Source organism: Capra hircus, chromosome 22 (assembly GCF_001704415.2).
Source record: "Capra hircus breed San Clemente chromosome 22, ASM170441v1, whole genome shotgun sequence".
Lineage (NCBI taxonomy): Eukaryota > Metazoa > Chordata > Mammalia > Artiodactyla > Bovidae > Capra > Capra hircus.
The window spans coordinates 48,197,296-48,212,444 of NC_030829.1; the positions used below are offsets into that span (position 1 = coordinate 48,197,296).

General features: G+C 46.2%; 1 protein-coding gene across 1 annotated transcript in view; it reads left to right on the forward strand.

Annotated features, from left to right (window-relative positions):
• The window catches only part of NT5DC2 (5'-nucleotidase domain containing 2), a 51,874-nt gene that overhangs the window by 1,210 nt on the left and 35,515 nt on the right, over window positions 1-15,149 (forward strand). The window lies entirely within an intron of this gene.

Consider the following 15,149-nt stretch of genomic DNA (forward strand, 5'->3'; position numbering starts at 1 on the left):
GAGACTTGGGAGTGCTGGGTGGACAGGACTCACCTCTTGAGAAGCTGGGGCAGAACAAGACCCTTGAGAAACGGTGGTTTTGAAGTCCTTGGCCCTCTCTGAGGAAGGTCCCTACCTTACCCCGCTACTGGACAGAACACTCCCGGGGTGCCAGTGTGTGGAGATGTCTTTGCTGTGCGCCTCCAGAAGACCTTCTGTACAGCCGTCTGAGAAGCCTGTATTGTGTGTGTGGCAAGGAGACAGAGGGAGGTCTAGTGGGCTTTAGCTCTCCAGGGCCTGCCTGAATCTTCACATCTTCTCATAGACACCCAAGCTCCTCTAGATGTGATAAGGACAAGATCATTTCCAAGTTGCCCTGGTGAGTGCCAGGATGAACCAGCCCTACACACCTCATTCCTAACTCTCCCCTTCTGGCTGGTTTTTCTGGGGAGCGATTCTGGACATTGAGGCATGCTGATCCTGCTCAGTCACTTCTGACTGTTTGTGACCCCATGGCTAGCCCGCCAGGCTCCTCTGTCTATGGTATTTCCCAGGCAAGAATATTGGAGTGGGTTGCCATTCCCTCCTCCAGGGGATCTTCCCAACCCAGGGATCAAACCCATGTCTCCTAGTCTCCTGCATTGCAAGCGGTTTCTTTACCGCTGAGCCACCAGGGAAGCCGCAGGGGCATGCTGATGCCTGTGGGCAAAACTTTGTCAGGGAGCCAGGTCCCAGGCAAGTCCCCCCTTCCCCCCTTAACCCTGGCCTCAATGTGGCGACATTGGAAGGCTAGGCCAAGGGGCACAGTGATTGAGACAGGTGGGGTGACCTGAATTTAAATCTCAGCTCCATGGCCTACTGCTAGATGGGTTGGAGTAAGTGACTTTATCTCCCTAAATTCTGATTTCTTCATCTGAATGATGGAGGAATAAATGTGACCACCTCGGGGAATTGGAGTGGAGACTGAGCAAGGGGAGGCTCGAAGGCAGGGGTCCACAGCCTCTGGGATGTAATGCCTGATGATCTGAGCTGGAGCTGATGTAGTAATAGAAATAAAGTACACAGTAGATGTAATGTGCTTGAATCATCTCGAAACCATCCCCCCATCCCCCATGAAAAAATTATCCCTGGTGCCAAAAAGATTGGGGATCCAGAAGCAGCAGGAGAATGGCCCCCATGAGTGGGTCTCATGGCTGCCATGGGGAAGAGGTGGCCAGGAAGCTGGGCGCGGCACAGTGAGACCAGTGAACCTGGGGGGCTGGTACAAGGGGCAGCGTATCCTCACCTGTCTCTCTGCACCACTGCAGCCTTGGGGAAGAAACTGAGACCTTGTGGGCCCCAGACCTATGGTTTTCTCAGTGTAGAAGCTGGGCCGCAGGAGGCTTGGTCTGTGGGCTGCTTTCCCATCCTTCTTTGTTCCTGGAAGGATTGTCCATCCCTGGGAACACCCTCTGGGGCAGAGGTGAAAGCTTGCATTTGGCCAGAAGTCAGTGCCAGCAAGGGGTTGCACTGCCAAGCAGACCTCTCCCCTCCTGGGGAACTACTAGACTTTGAACTGAGAGTCACAGTTGACACCCAGGAACTTGGGACCGTTGGGAAGGGACGTTGCAGAAGCGCTTAGCTTCCAAGAGAGCTGCAGGCAGCTGGGTCTCCTGTGCACCCAGGTGAGGAGTGTTCCATCTGCACCCATGAGTCTGGAGGGGCTTGCTCTGCCAGGCCCCAGGGCCACCAGAGGAACCAGCCTCACCTGTTCCCCCACCCACGCGCTGTGCTGGGCTCCAAAGGAAAGGGGATGGGGGTGGGGACTGTGTTCCTTAGGGGCCTCCAAGGTGAATATCTGTTGCATGGCCAGAGCCGTCTGCTTCGAATCACAGCTGGTTGTGTCTGAGACAAATTAATTCCCTGGAGGCCTGGGCTGTTAGGGCCTCAGCCATTCGCTAGAGGTCTCAGGAATGGGGCCATGTGGAGGCCCCAAAAGGCACCCTGTGTGGGCACCGAGTCCTGCCTGCTCCCCTCTGACCCCCTGCAAACCCTGTTTCCTTGAGGGCAGGAGGTATGGGCTCCACAGGGGCATCGCCCATTTCATCCTACATTTGTTGAGAGTCCAGGCAAGAATGCTGCCCAGAGCATGTTCTGTGGGACCCTCCTTTTATTCTGTAGTTTGATACAATTTTTATTTCCCCTTTAGAGACAAGGAAACTGAGGCCCAAAAGATAAGGTGAGGTGATTTTCCTGAGGTCACAAGCCAGAGAGGGCTTGGTTTTCTCTCTGACCTCAAAGCCCGTGCCCTTTTGTCATCCACCTCCCCCAGTGCACAGATGGGGAAACTAAGGCAAACAAGGCCAGGTCTCCTCAGCCCCTTGGGAGTAGCCAGGGGATTGGGTGGCTATTACTGTGTCCTCAGAAGGGAACAGCCTGGTCAGTGGCCCAGAACCCATCACACACGTCCCCTCTGTCGTAATTAGCGATGTTCTGTGGCTCAAGGTGATGCTGAAAATTCAGCCTCTGTGCACTGGTGCCAAATCAAATCTCAGAGACAGTTCTGGGTGAAGCAGAAAAGATTAGCTTTATTGCTTTGCCAGGCAAGGTTCCAGCAGGTTCCTGCATCGAAATACAATCTCCCAGCGTGGGAGGAATCACTGAGGAATTTTGTAACAATGGCTCAAGACTGCGTTTCCTGTTAAGATTAGGGTGTGTGCAGGGCCTGCACTCCTTTAATCTCTGGGGGGCTCCTACTTATTTATTTATTTATTTATTTGGCTGCATCAGGTGAGATATTTTGTTCAGGCAAATGGACTCTAGTTGTGGTGCCCAGGCTTCAGTATTTGGGGCACACAGCCTTAGTTGCTCCAAGACATGTGGGATCTTAGTTCCCCAATCAGGGATTGAACCCTGCATTGCAAGGTGAATTCTTAACCACTAGACCACCAGGGAAGTCCCCATCTCCTCTTGATGAGTTTCTCTGGTTCCTCAAATCTTGCCTCGCGGTTCCTCCCACCCATCTCTGCATCCTTTTCCTTCCCAGCAAGTGAATCTCTCTTTGGAAATCAGAGAAGGTCATGCAAGCTGGAGTCTCTTACCTCCAAACAAGAAATGGGAGACAGAAATGATTCCCTGCTCAGAACCCCCACAAGATCCTGCTCGGTTTCACTCCCCTTTTCTTTGTCACTCCTCAATCTTTTTTTTTTTTTTCCTGTTGGCATATAATGCTTAACCATGCTGTGTTAGTTTCTGCTGAACAACGAAGTGAATCGGCTGTGTGTATACATTTATCCCCCTCCATCATGGGCCTCCCTCCCACCTCCACCCACATCACACCCAAATGTGCCATCTCAGAGCTGAGATCCCTGTACCATACAGGAGGTTCCCACTACCCATCCATTTTACACGTGGTAGTGTACGTATGGCAGTCCTCATCTCCAGTTGGTCCCACACTCCCCTTCCCACATGTGTCCACATGGTTCTTCTCTGCATTGCATCTCTGTTGCTGAAAATAGCTTCATCTCTACCATTTTTCTGGGTTGAGAAGATCCTCTGGAGAAGGGAATGGCTACCCACTCCAGTATTCTTGCCTGGAGAGTTCTGTGGATGGAGGAGCCTGGTAGACTACGGTCCATGGGCTCCCAAAGAGTTGGAAACAACTGAGCCACACACACACACAAAGAGTTGGAAACAACTGAGCCACACACACACACACACACATTTTTCTAGATTACACACACACACATTTTTCTAGATTCCACATGTATGTCTTAATACCCAGGATTTGTTTTTTTCTAACTTCGCTCTGTATGACAGGCGTTAGATCCATCCACCTCTCTACAGATGACCCTGTTTCATTCTGTTTAGTGGTGGGGCCACTTCCCAGGTGGTGCAGTGATAAAAGAATCCACCTGCTAGTGTAGGTGACCCAAGAGATGCAGGTTCAACCCGGGGTCAGGAAGATCTCCTGGAGGAGAATCTCCTCTAGTATTCCTGCCTGAAAGATTCCATGGACAGAGAAGCCCGTGGACCGGGAGCAAAGAGTCAGACACAACTGAGCATTCCATTGTATATATGTATATATATATACATTGTATATATTCTATGTATGTATATATATACATTGTATATTTGTATGTATGCACAATATATACACTATATATATGTATACACAATATATACATTGTATATGTGTATGTATATAACTTCATTTTCCATAGACAATTAGGTCTCCACATTCTGGCTGTTATAAATACCACTGCAGTGAATATCTGGATACATGTGTTGTTTTGAACTATGGTTTTCTCAGGGTATATGCCCAGTCATGGGATTCTTGGTGGTATGGTAGTTCTATTTGCAGTTTTTTTAAGGAACCTCCATACCATTCTCCATAGTGGCTATACCAATTTGCATCCCCACAACAGAACAAGAAGATTCCCGTTTTTTCCACACCCTCTGCAGCATTTATTGTGTGTAGATTTTTTGATGGTGGTCATTTTGACTGGTGTGAGGTGATACCACATAGTAGTTTTGATTTCCACTTCTTTAATAGTTAGTGATGTTGAGCATCTTTTCATGTGCTTCTTGGCCATCTGTATGTCTTCTTTGGAGACATGTCTATTTAGATCTTTTGGCCATTTTTTGATTGGATTGTTTTTTTCAATATTGAGCTCAATGAGCTGTTTGTATGTTTTGGAGATTAATCCTTTGTTATTTACTTTGCAGATATTCTCTGCCATTCTTTTTCTTTGCTGCTGTTAGTTTTCATTGGAGTATAATTGCTCTACAGTGTTGTTAGCTTGTCCTGTGCAGCAGTGTGAATCAGCTGTACGTGTGCCTCTGTGCCTCTGTGCCTCTGTCCCGAGCCTCCCCTCCGCTGTCGCCATTCCACCCCTCCTGGTCGTTGCGCTCAGCGAGCTGGCCTCCCGGTGCTGCGCAGCGGCCTCCCGCTAGCATCTGCTTTCCCAGGACAGCGCGGCTCTGTCGGTGATGCTCTCTCAGTTCTTCACTCTCCTCTTCGCTGGAGCGTCCAGAAAGCCCCTTCTCTACAACTCTGTTTCTATTCCTGCCCAGATAAAAGGTTCATCTGTACCATTTTCCAGATTCCACATATACGTGTTAATATACATTTCCTTTGCTTTCTGACTTACTTAACCGTCTCTGACAGCTTTCGGTCCATGCACATCTCTGAAATGACACTACTATGTTCCTTTTTGTGGCTTAGTAATGTTCCATTGTTTATATGTACCACATCTTTTGTTTTGACTTTATATTTTTGAAGGACAGCTGCTCTACAATGTTGTGTTGGTTTCTGCTATAAGACAATGCTATCCCGCCCCTTTCGATCCTCGCGCTCACTAGGCGGGCCCCTGTGATACGGCAGCTCCCCACTCTCACTATCCCGCCCCTATGGATCCTCGCGCTCACTAGGCGGGCCCCTGTGATACCACCTCCCACTCTCGCTATCCCGCCCCTTTCGATCCTCGCGCTCACTAGGCGGACCCGTGTGATACCACCTCCCACTCTCGCTCTCCCCCGCTGTGGATCCTCGCGCTCACTAGGCGGACCCGTGTGATACCACCTCCCACTCTCGCTCTCCCCCGCTGTGGATCCTCGTGCTCACTAGGCGGACCCATGTGATACCACCTCCCACTCCCGCTCTCCCCCGCTGTGGATCCTCGCGCTCACTAGGCGGACCCGTGTGATACCACCTCCCACTCTCGCTCTCCCCCGCTGTGGATCCTCGTGCTCACTAGGCGGACCCGTGTGATACCACCTCCCACTCTCGCTCTCCCCCGCTGTGGATCCTCGTGCTCACTAGGCGGACCCGTGTGATACCACCTCCCACTCTCGCTCTCCCCCGCTGTGGATCCTCGCGCTCACTAGGCGGGCCCCTGTGATACGGCAGCTCCCCACTCTCACTATCCCACCCCTATGGATCCTCGCGCTCACTAGGCGGGCCCCTGTGATACCACCTCCCACTCCCGCTCTCCCCCGCTGTGGATCCTCGCGCTCACTAGGCGGGCCCACGTGAGAAGGCAGCTCCCCCACTCTCCAGCGACCGCTGGGCGTGTTCCTCTCTCAGTTCGCCGCGCTGTCTCCATCCCTTGCTGTGTCCGCAGATCTGCTCTCTACCTCAGCATCTCTGTTCTGCTCTACAGATGGGATCATCTGTAACATTTTCCTAGATTCCATATATATGTGTGTTAATCCACAGTATTTGTTGTTTTACCTGACTTATTTCACTCTCTGTGACAACTCTAGACCCATCCACATCCTGACAGGTGACCCAGTTTTGTTCCATTTTACTGCTGAGCAGTATTCCATTGTTTATATATGTAAGACATCTTTTTTTTTTTGAATTGGAGGATAATTGGTTTCCAATGTTGTGCTGGTTTCTGTTTACCGTCGGTGTGAATCAGCTGTAAGTATGCATATATCCCTTCCCTCTTGAGCCTCCACCTCACCGCTCTAGGCATTCACAGAGCACCAAGCTGAGCTCCCTGCGTGGCACAGCCGCTTCCCACCAGCTGTCTGCCGTCCGTGTGGTAGCTTGTCCATGTCACTCTTCTTTCCGTTCACTCTCCCGCTCCTTCCCCTGCTGTGGCTGCACATCTGTTCTCTGTGCACAGTTCACGCCCTGCAAGTAGGGTCGTCTGCACTGCTGTTCTAGATTCCAAATAAATGTAAAAACTGATATTTGTTTTTCTCTTCCTGACTTACTTCACTCTTTATGACGTACACTGGATTCATCTACAAGTGACCCAGTTTCCTTCCTTTTTCTGGCTGAGTAATATTCATTTCTGTATATGTACCACTGTTTCTTTATCCATTCGTGTTTCCCTAGACAGGTTGTTCCCCACGTAAATACTGCTGCACTGAACACTGGGATACATGTGTCCTTTTGAATTATGATTTTCTAGGGTATATGCCCAGTCGTTGGGTGGATGGGTGCTCTGATAGTTCTTTTATAGTCTTTTAAGGAACCTCCACACCATTCTCCCTCAGCTTACATCCCTACTAACAGTGTGAGAGGACTCTCGTCTCCACACCCTCTGCAGCATTGATTGTGTAGACTTTTAGGTGATGGCCATTGTGACAGGTGTGAGGTGATATCTCACTATAGTTTTGATTTCATTTCTCTAATAATTCATGATGAACATCTTCACATCTGTTCTCGACCATCTGTATATCTACTTTGAGAGGTGTCTGTTTAGGGCTTTTGGTTTGTTTTTTGGATATTGAGCTCCACGAGCTGTTTGTATATTTTGGAGAGTATTTGTTTTATCATCTGAAAATACTTTCTCCCATTCTTTTTTTTTTTTTTTTAACTTTTCAATGGAAAAGTAACTACAGTGTAATTAGTTTCTTACAACAGTGTCAGTCAGCTGTAAGTGTACATATATCCCCACCCCCCACCCCCCGTCTTGAGTCTCCTGAGAGACTCGCCATCCCACCCCTCTTGATCTTCACGGAGCACCGAGCTGAGCTTCCTGGGATGCCTGGCAGCCTCCCACTAGCTGTCTGTTCCACACAAGGGTGCACGTCTTGTCAGTGTGTTCACGTGCCCACTCTCTACACCTGTGGCTCTATTTCTGCCCTACAGATAGGTTCATCTATAACACTACTTCTAGATTCCACATATATGTGTCATGTATGATATTTTTTTCTCTTTTGATTTATTTACTCCGTATGGCAGCACTTTTATCCACGTCTCTATACGTGATCCAATTTCCTTTGTTTTTATGGTTGAATAATATTCCATTGTATATACATACCACGTTTTTAAATTTTATTTTGGATTGGAGAATAATTGCTTGCCAGTGTTGTGTTGGTTTCTGCTGCACATCAACAAGAATCATATATATATGTCTGTCTTCCCTCTGGCTTCTCCCTCCCACCCCATTCCCAATCCCACCCATCTAGGTCATCACACAGCAGAGAACTGAGCTCCCTTGGTTGTACAGCAGCTTCCCGCTAGATTTCTATATTATACATGACAGTGGATATATGTCAAGGCTAGTTGCTCAGTTAACCCCACCCTCTCCTTCCTGGACTGTTTTGACAAGTTCCTTCTCTACATCTGCAGCTTTATTCCTCCCCTGAAAATAGGTTCTTCTGTATCATTTTTCCGGATTCCCCATATAAGTATTAAGATACGATATTTCCTTTTGTCTTTTCGGACTGACTTCACTCTGTATGACAAATCTAGGTCTATATTTCTACAAATTACACCAGTTTTGTTCCTTTTTGTGGCTGAATAATTGTCCTTTGTGGATACATATATATACACACACGCACCACTTCTTTTTTTTTTTTAATGTATTTGTTTTCAATTGGTGTAGAATTGCTTTCCAATGTTGTTGGTTTCTGCTATTGAACAAGGTGAATCAGCTATAAGTGTATATATATGTATCCCCTCTTTCATGACCCTCCCTCCCACCGTCACCATCCCACCCCTTTTGCTTTTCACAGTATACCAAGCCGACTGTGTGTTATCCGGCAGCTTCTCATTTGCTTTGTATTTTTTACGTGATAGTTTATCCATATCAGCGCTAGCTACCCTTCCAATTCAACCCACCCTCTTCTTCCCTCACTATGTGTACTAATTTGTTGTCTCTCTTTGTCCTTATTCCTGCCTTGCAAATAGGTTCATCTATACCTTTTTTCTAGATTCCACATACGTGTCTTAATATATGATATTTGTTTCTCTGTTTGCCTTCACTCTGTGTGACATGCTCCAGGTGCATCTACAAAACTACACGTGATCCAGTTTACTCCTTTCAATAGCTGTGTGATGTTCCATTGTATGTATGCACCACAATTTCTTTATCCATTCATCTGTCGATAGACGTTGAGATTGTTTCCATGTCCTGGCTTATAACCCGTACTGCAGTGAACATTGGGGTACAAGTGCCATTTTTAATTATGACTTTCTCAGGATATATGGTCAGTCGTGGGATTTCTGGATCATACCGTGGATCTAGTTGTAGCTTTTAAGGAACCTCCGTTTTGACTGCATCGGTTTACGTTCCCAGCAACGGTGCCCTTCTCGCCACGCCTTCTTCAGCATTGATTGTTAGTGGATTTTTTTTTCCCTTTGGCGATGGGCCATTCTGACCCATATCATGTGGTACCTCATTGTAGTTTTAACTTGCATTTCTCTAATAATCTGTAACGCTGAATGTCTTTTCATGTGCTTCTCAGCTGTCTGTGGTCTTTTTTGGAGAGAGATCTACTTCAGTCTTCCTCCCATTTTTAGATCTGGTTGGTTGTTCTTTGGATATTGAGCTCCACCATCTCCTTGTATGTTTCAGACATTGATTCTTTTTCCGTTGCTTCGTTTCCACATAGTCTACCCCTCTTTTTTTTTTTTTTCTTTTCAGTTTTCAGTTAGAGCCCAGTTGCTTCACAATGTGTTGTTGGTTTCTGCTGTACAATATGCATCAGCTGTAAATATACATCTGTCTCTTGCCTCTTAAACCTGTCCCCCACCCTTACCATTCTAACCTCTTGGTCTTCACAGAACACCAAGCTGGCCTCCCCGTGGTATGTTGGGGTTTCCCCCTAGCTCTCTACTTTACACTTGCTGGTGATATGTGTCAGTGCTTGGGTCTCAACTCGCCACACCTCTCCTTCTCTCCTGTGTCACCTGTCTGTGCCTTGGCAGATCTGTTCTTGCCCTGCAAATAGATTGAAATCTTTTCTAGATTCCACATATATGTGTTCATGTACTATATTTTTTTTCTGATTTATTCACTCTGTATAACAACATAGGTCTGTCCGCATCCCTACAAATGACCCAGTTTCCTTCCTCTTTATGAATAATATTCCACTGTATGTACATACCACCATTTTAAATTTTTTCTTAATTGGAGGATAACCACTCTCCAGTGTTGTGCTGGATTCTGTTGTACGTCGGTGTGAATCAGCCGTAAGCGCACATATGTCCCTTCCCTCTGGAGCCTCCCGCCGCACCCCTGACCCTCAGCCCACGGGCCATCACAGAGCGCGCGTGCAGCCTGTGTTGGGCAGCAGCTCCCGTAGCTCTGTGTTACACTTGCGAGTTCGTCCATATCAGCGCTGCTCTTCCAGTTCACTCCGCAGATTTGTCTGTACCACTTTCTAGAGTCCAATTATATGTGTCAATATGTGATATTTGTTTTTCTCTTTGTGACTTACCTCACTCTTTATGATGTACACTAGGTTCATCTAGGTCATGACAAGTGACCCAATTTCCTTCCTTTTTATGGTTGAGTAATATGCCATTCTGTATATGTACTACGACGTCTTTATCCATTTGTGTTTCCTGATGGCTCAGATGATTAAAAAAAAATCCTCAAAAAGAAAAAAAAAAAAAAAATCCTCCTGCAATGCAAGAGACTTTGGTTCAAACCCTGGGTCAGGAAGATCCCCTGGAACAGGGCCTGGCAAGCCACTCCAGTATTCTTGCCTGGAGAATTCCATGGACAGAGGAGCCTGGCAGGCTACAGTCCATGGGGTTTGCAAAGAGTTGGACAAGAATGAGCGACTGACACTTTCACTTCACATAGACAATTAGGTTATTTCCACATCCTGGCTATTGTGAATCCTGTAGCAGTGACTATTGGGATACATGTGTCCTTTTGAATTATGCTTTTCTCAGGTTATATGCCCAGTCATGGGATTGCTGGGTGCTGAGATAGTTCTAAAGTATAGTGGCCAAAGTATTGGAGTTTCAGCCTCAGCATCAGTCCTTCCAGTGAATATTCAGGAGTGATTTTCTTTAGGATGGACTGGTTGGATCGCCTTGCAGTCCAAGGGACTCTCAAGTCTTCTCCAACACCATAGTTCAAAAGCATCAATTCTTCGGTGTTCAGCTTTCTTTATAGTCCAGCTCTCACATCCATACATGAACACTAGAAAAACCATAGCTTTGACTAGATGGATCTTTGTTGGCAAAATAACGTCTCTGCTTTTTAATATGCTGTCTATATTGATCATAACTGTTCTTCCAAGAGCAGTGTCTTTTAATTTCATGGCCACAGTCACCATGTGCAATGATTTTGGAGCCCCAAAAATAAAGTCTCTCCATTGTTTCCCCATCCATTTGCCATGAAGTGATAGGACCACATGCCAGGCTCTTAGTTTTCTGAAAGTTGAGTATTAAGCCAACTTTTAAACTCTCCTCTTTCACTTTCATCAAGAGACTCTTTAGTTCTTCGCTTTGTGCCATAAGGGTGGTGTCATCTGCATATCTGAGGTTATTGATATTTCTGTTGGCAATCTTGATTCCAGCTTGTGCTTCATCCAGCTCAGCATGTCGCATGGTGTACTCTGCATAGAAGTTAAATAAGCAGGGTGACAGTATACAGCCTTGACATACTCCTTTCCCCATTTTGAACCAATCTGTTTTTCCATGTCCAATTCTAACTGTTACTTCTTGACCTGCATACAGATTTTTCAGGAAGCAGATAAGGTGGTCTGGTATTCCCAACTCTTAAAGAATTTTCCAGTTTGTTGTGATCCACACTGTGAAAGGCTTTGGCATAGTCAATAAAGCAGAAGTAGATGTTTTTCTGGAACTGTCTTGCTCTTTTGGTGACCCAGTGGATGTTGGCAATTTGATCTGTGATTCCTCTACCTTTTCTAAATCCAGCTTGAACATCTGGGAGTTCTCAGTTCCTGTACTGCTGAAGCCTGGCTTGGAGAATTTTGAGCATTACTTTGCTAGCGTGTGAGATGAGTGCAATTGTGCAGTCGTTTGAACATTCTTTGGCATGGCCTTTCTTTGGGATTGGAATGAAAACTGACTTTGTCCAGTCCTCTGGCCACTGCTGAGTTTTCCAAATTTGCTGGCATATTGAGTGTAGCACTTTCACAGCATTATCTTTCAGGACTTGAAATAGCTCAGCTGGAATTCCATCACCCCCACTAGCTTTGTTCACAGTAATGCTCCCTAAGGCCCACTTGACTTCGCATTCCAGGATGTCTGGCTCTGGGTGAGTGATCACCCCATCATGGTTATCTGGGTCATGAAGATCTTTTTGATATAGGTCTTCTGTGTGTTTTGCTGCCTCTTCTTAGTATCTTTTGCTACTTCGAGAGATGTCTATTAGGCCTTTTGGCCATTTTTTTATGTTGTTTTTAGGTTGTTTGTTTTTTGAATATTAAGCTGCATGAGCTCTTTGTATATTCTGGAGGGTAATCATTTGTGTGTTATAACATTTGCAAATATTTTTTCTCATTCTTTTGTTATCTTAGTTTTCAGTTAGAGTATAATCGCTTTACAGAGTTGTTTGTTTCTGCCTTACAACTGTGTCAGTCGGTTAAAAGTGTACATACGTCCGCCCTGTCTTGAGCCTCCCTCCCACCCTCAGCATCCCGCCCTCTGGGTCATCACTGAGTGTGAAGCTGAGCTCCTATGACACCCAGCAGCCTTCCACTAGCTCCCTCTTGTACACGTAGTATCATGTCCACCAATGTGTCCACAAGTCCATCTTCTACACCTGGTTTCCTGTTCTTGCTCTGATAATAGGTTCATCTGTACCATTTTCCAGGTTCCGCATATGTGTGAGTATATGACATTTCCTTGTATTTCTGATTAAATTTACTCTTTCTGCTAACTCTGTGTCCATCAATGTGTCTCCAGGTGACAGTTACTTCTTTCTGTGGCTCATAATCTTCTGTTGTAAATATGTACCACCTCTTTAAAATTTATTTTTAGCTGAGGGATAAACGCTTTACCATGCTGTGCTGGTTTATGCTGTGCATCAGCATGGCTTAGTTAAAAGTATGCATATATTCCCTCGCTCTTGAGCCTGCATCTCGCCCCTGGCGGTTGTCACAGAGCCCCGAGCTGGGCTCCCCGTGTTACCTGGCAGCCCCACTGGCTGCTGCACACGCAGCAGTGCATCCCCGTCAGTGCTGCTCTTCCATCCGCCCCGCCCTCCCCTTGTCGACACAGCCATCGTGCCTGTCCGCATCTCTGCTCCTGCCCTGCAGATAGCATCATCTGCACTGCTCTTCTCGAGTCCACCTAGATATGTCGCTATGAGAAACGCTGGCCTGGAGGAAGCACAAGCTGGAATCAAGATTGCCGGGAGAAATATCAGTAACCTCAGATATGCAGATGACACCACCCTTATGGCAGAAAGTGAAGAGGAAGTAAAAAGCCTCTTGATGAAAGTGAAGGAGGAGAGGGATAAAGTTAGCTTAAAGCTCAACATTCAGAAAATGAAGATCATGGCATCCGGTCCCATCACTTCATGGGAAATAGATGGGGAAACAGTGTCAGACTTTATTTTTTTTTGGCTCCAAAATCACTGCAGATGGTGCTTGCAACCATGAAATTAAAAGACGCTTACTCCTTGGAAGAAAAGTTATGACCAACCTAAATAGCATATTGAAAAGCAGAGATATTACTTTGCCAACAAAGGTCTGTCTAGTCAAGGCTATGGTTTTTCCTGTGGTCATGTATGGATGTGAGAGTTGGACTGTGAAGAAAGCTGAGTGCCGAAGAATTGATGCTTTTCAACTGTGGTGTTGGAGAAGACTCTTGAGAGTCCCCTGGACTGCAGGGAGATCCAACCAGTCCATTCTAAAGAAGATCAGTCCTGGGTGTTCTTTGTAAGGACTGATGCTGAAGCTGAAACTCCAGTACTTTGGCCACCTCATGTGAAGAGTTGACTCATTGGAAAAGACCCTGATGCTGGGAGGGATTGGGGGCAGGAGGAAAAGGGGACGACAGAGGATGAGATGGCTGGATGGCATCACCAAATCGATGGACATGAGTTTGGGTGAACTCTGGGAGCTGTGATGGACAGGGAGGCCTGGCGTGCTGCGGTTCATAGGGTCGCAAAGAGTCAGACACAACTGAGCGACTGAACGGAACTGATAGGATATTTGTTTTTCCATTTCCGACTTACTTCGCTCTGTGTAACATACTCCAGGTGAATCTACATCGCTGCAGGTGACCTGATTTTGTTCCATTTAGTGACTGAGTAATTTTTCACTGTATATATGTACCACGTCAGTTTTAAATGTCTACTTCTTTTCAGTTGGAGTATAATTGCCTTAGTGCAACAGCATGGATCAGTTGTGAGTATCCATCTGCTCCCCCGTCTTGAGCCCCACTGTCCCGTCCGACTCCTCTTGGTTTTCACGTTGCTCCGAGCTGGGCTCCGTGGGCGGCACGGCAGCTCCCATTAGCTGTGTAGTTTCTGCATGGCAGCTTATCCACCTCAGTGGTACTTCTTCAGTTTGCCCCACCGTCTCCTACCACTGTGTCCAGAAATTCGTTCTCCATTTATTTCTGTTATCCTGTCCTGAGAGTAGGTTCATCCATACCTTTTCTCTAGATTCCACGTTCCACCTTTGTGGAATACCTTTTTTCGCATTCCACCCGTGCGTGTTAATATACAGTATTTGTTTCTCTCTCTAACTTTCTTCACTCTGACATACTCTGGGTTCATCTTTGTCACTACAGGCAATCCAATTTCATTTTTAATAGATGTGTAATGTTCCATTGTATATATGTATCACAGTTTCCTTCTCCATCCATCTGTTGATAGACAGGATGTTTCCATGTACTGGCTATTGCAGATTGTACTGCAGTGAATATTGGGGTTCATGTTTTGAATTGTGGCTTTCTCGGTGCAAATGTTGAATCATGAGATTATCGAGTCATATGGTAGTCCTGTGTGTGGTTTTTTAAGGATCCTGCATACTGTTCTCCTTACTGGCTGTAGCAGTTTACGTTTTCAGCGACAGTTGTAGGAGAGTACCGTTTCTCCAGACCATTTCCAGCATTTAGTGTTTTTAGGTTTCTTTTTGATGATGGCCATTTTGGTTGGTGTGTGGTTATGCCTCACTGTAGTTTGAATTTGGATTTCTCTAGTAATTTGTCATGTTGAGCATCTTTTCATGTGCTTCTTGGCTATCTTTGTCTTCTTTGGAGAGATGTCTACGTGTCTTCCCAGTTTTACATCTGGTTTTTTGTTTTTTGGATACTGAGCTCCATGATCTCCTTGTGTATTTCTGACATTCATTCTTTGTTCTTTGCTTCGTTTGCAAATATTTCCTCCCATTTTTTTTCACTTGTGAATTGGAGTCCAGTTACTTTACGATCTTGTGTTAGTTTCTGCAGTAAGGCAATATGAATCATCTGTGAGTATACGTAGACCCCTTCTCTTGAGCCTGCCTCCCAC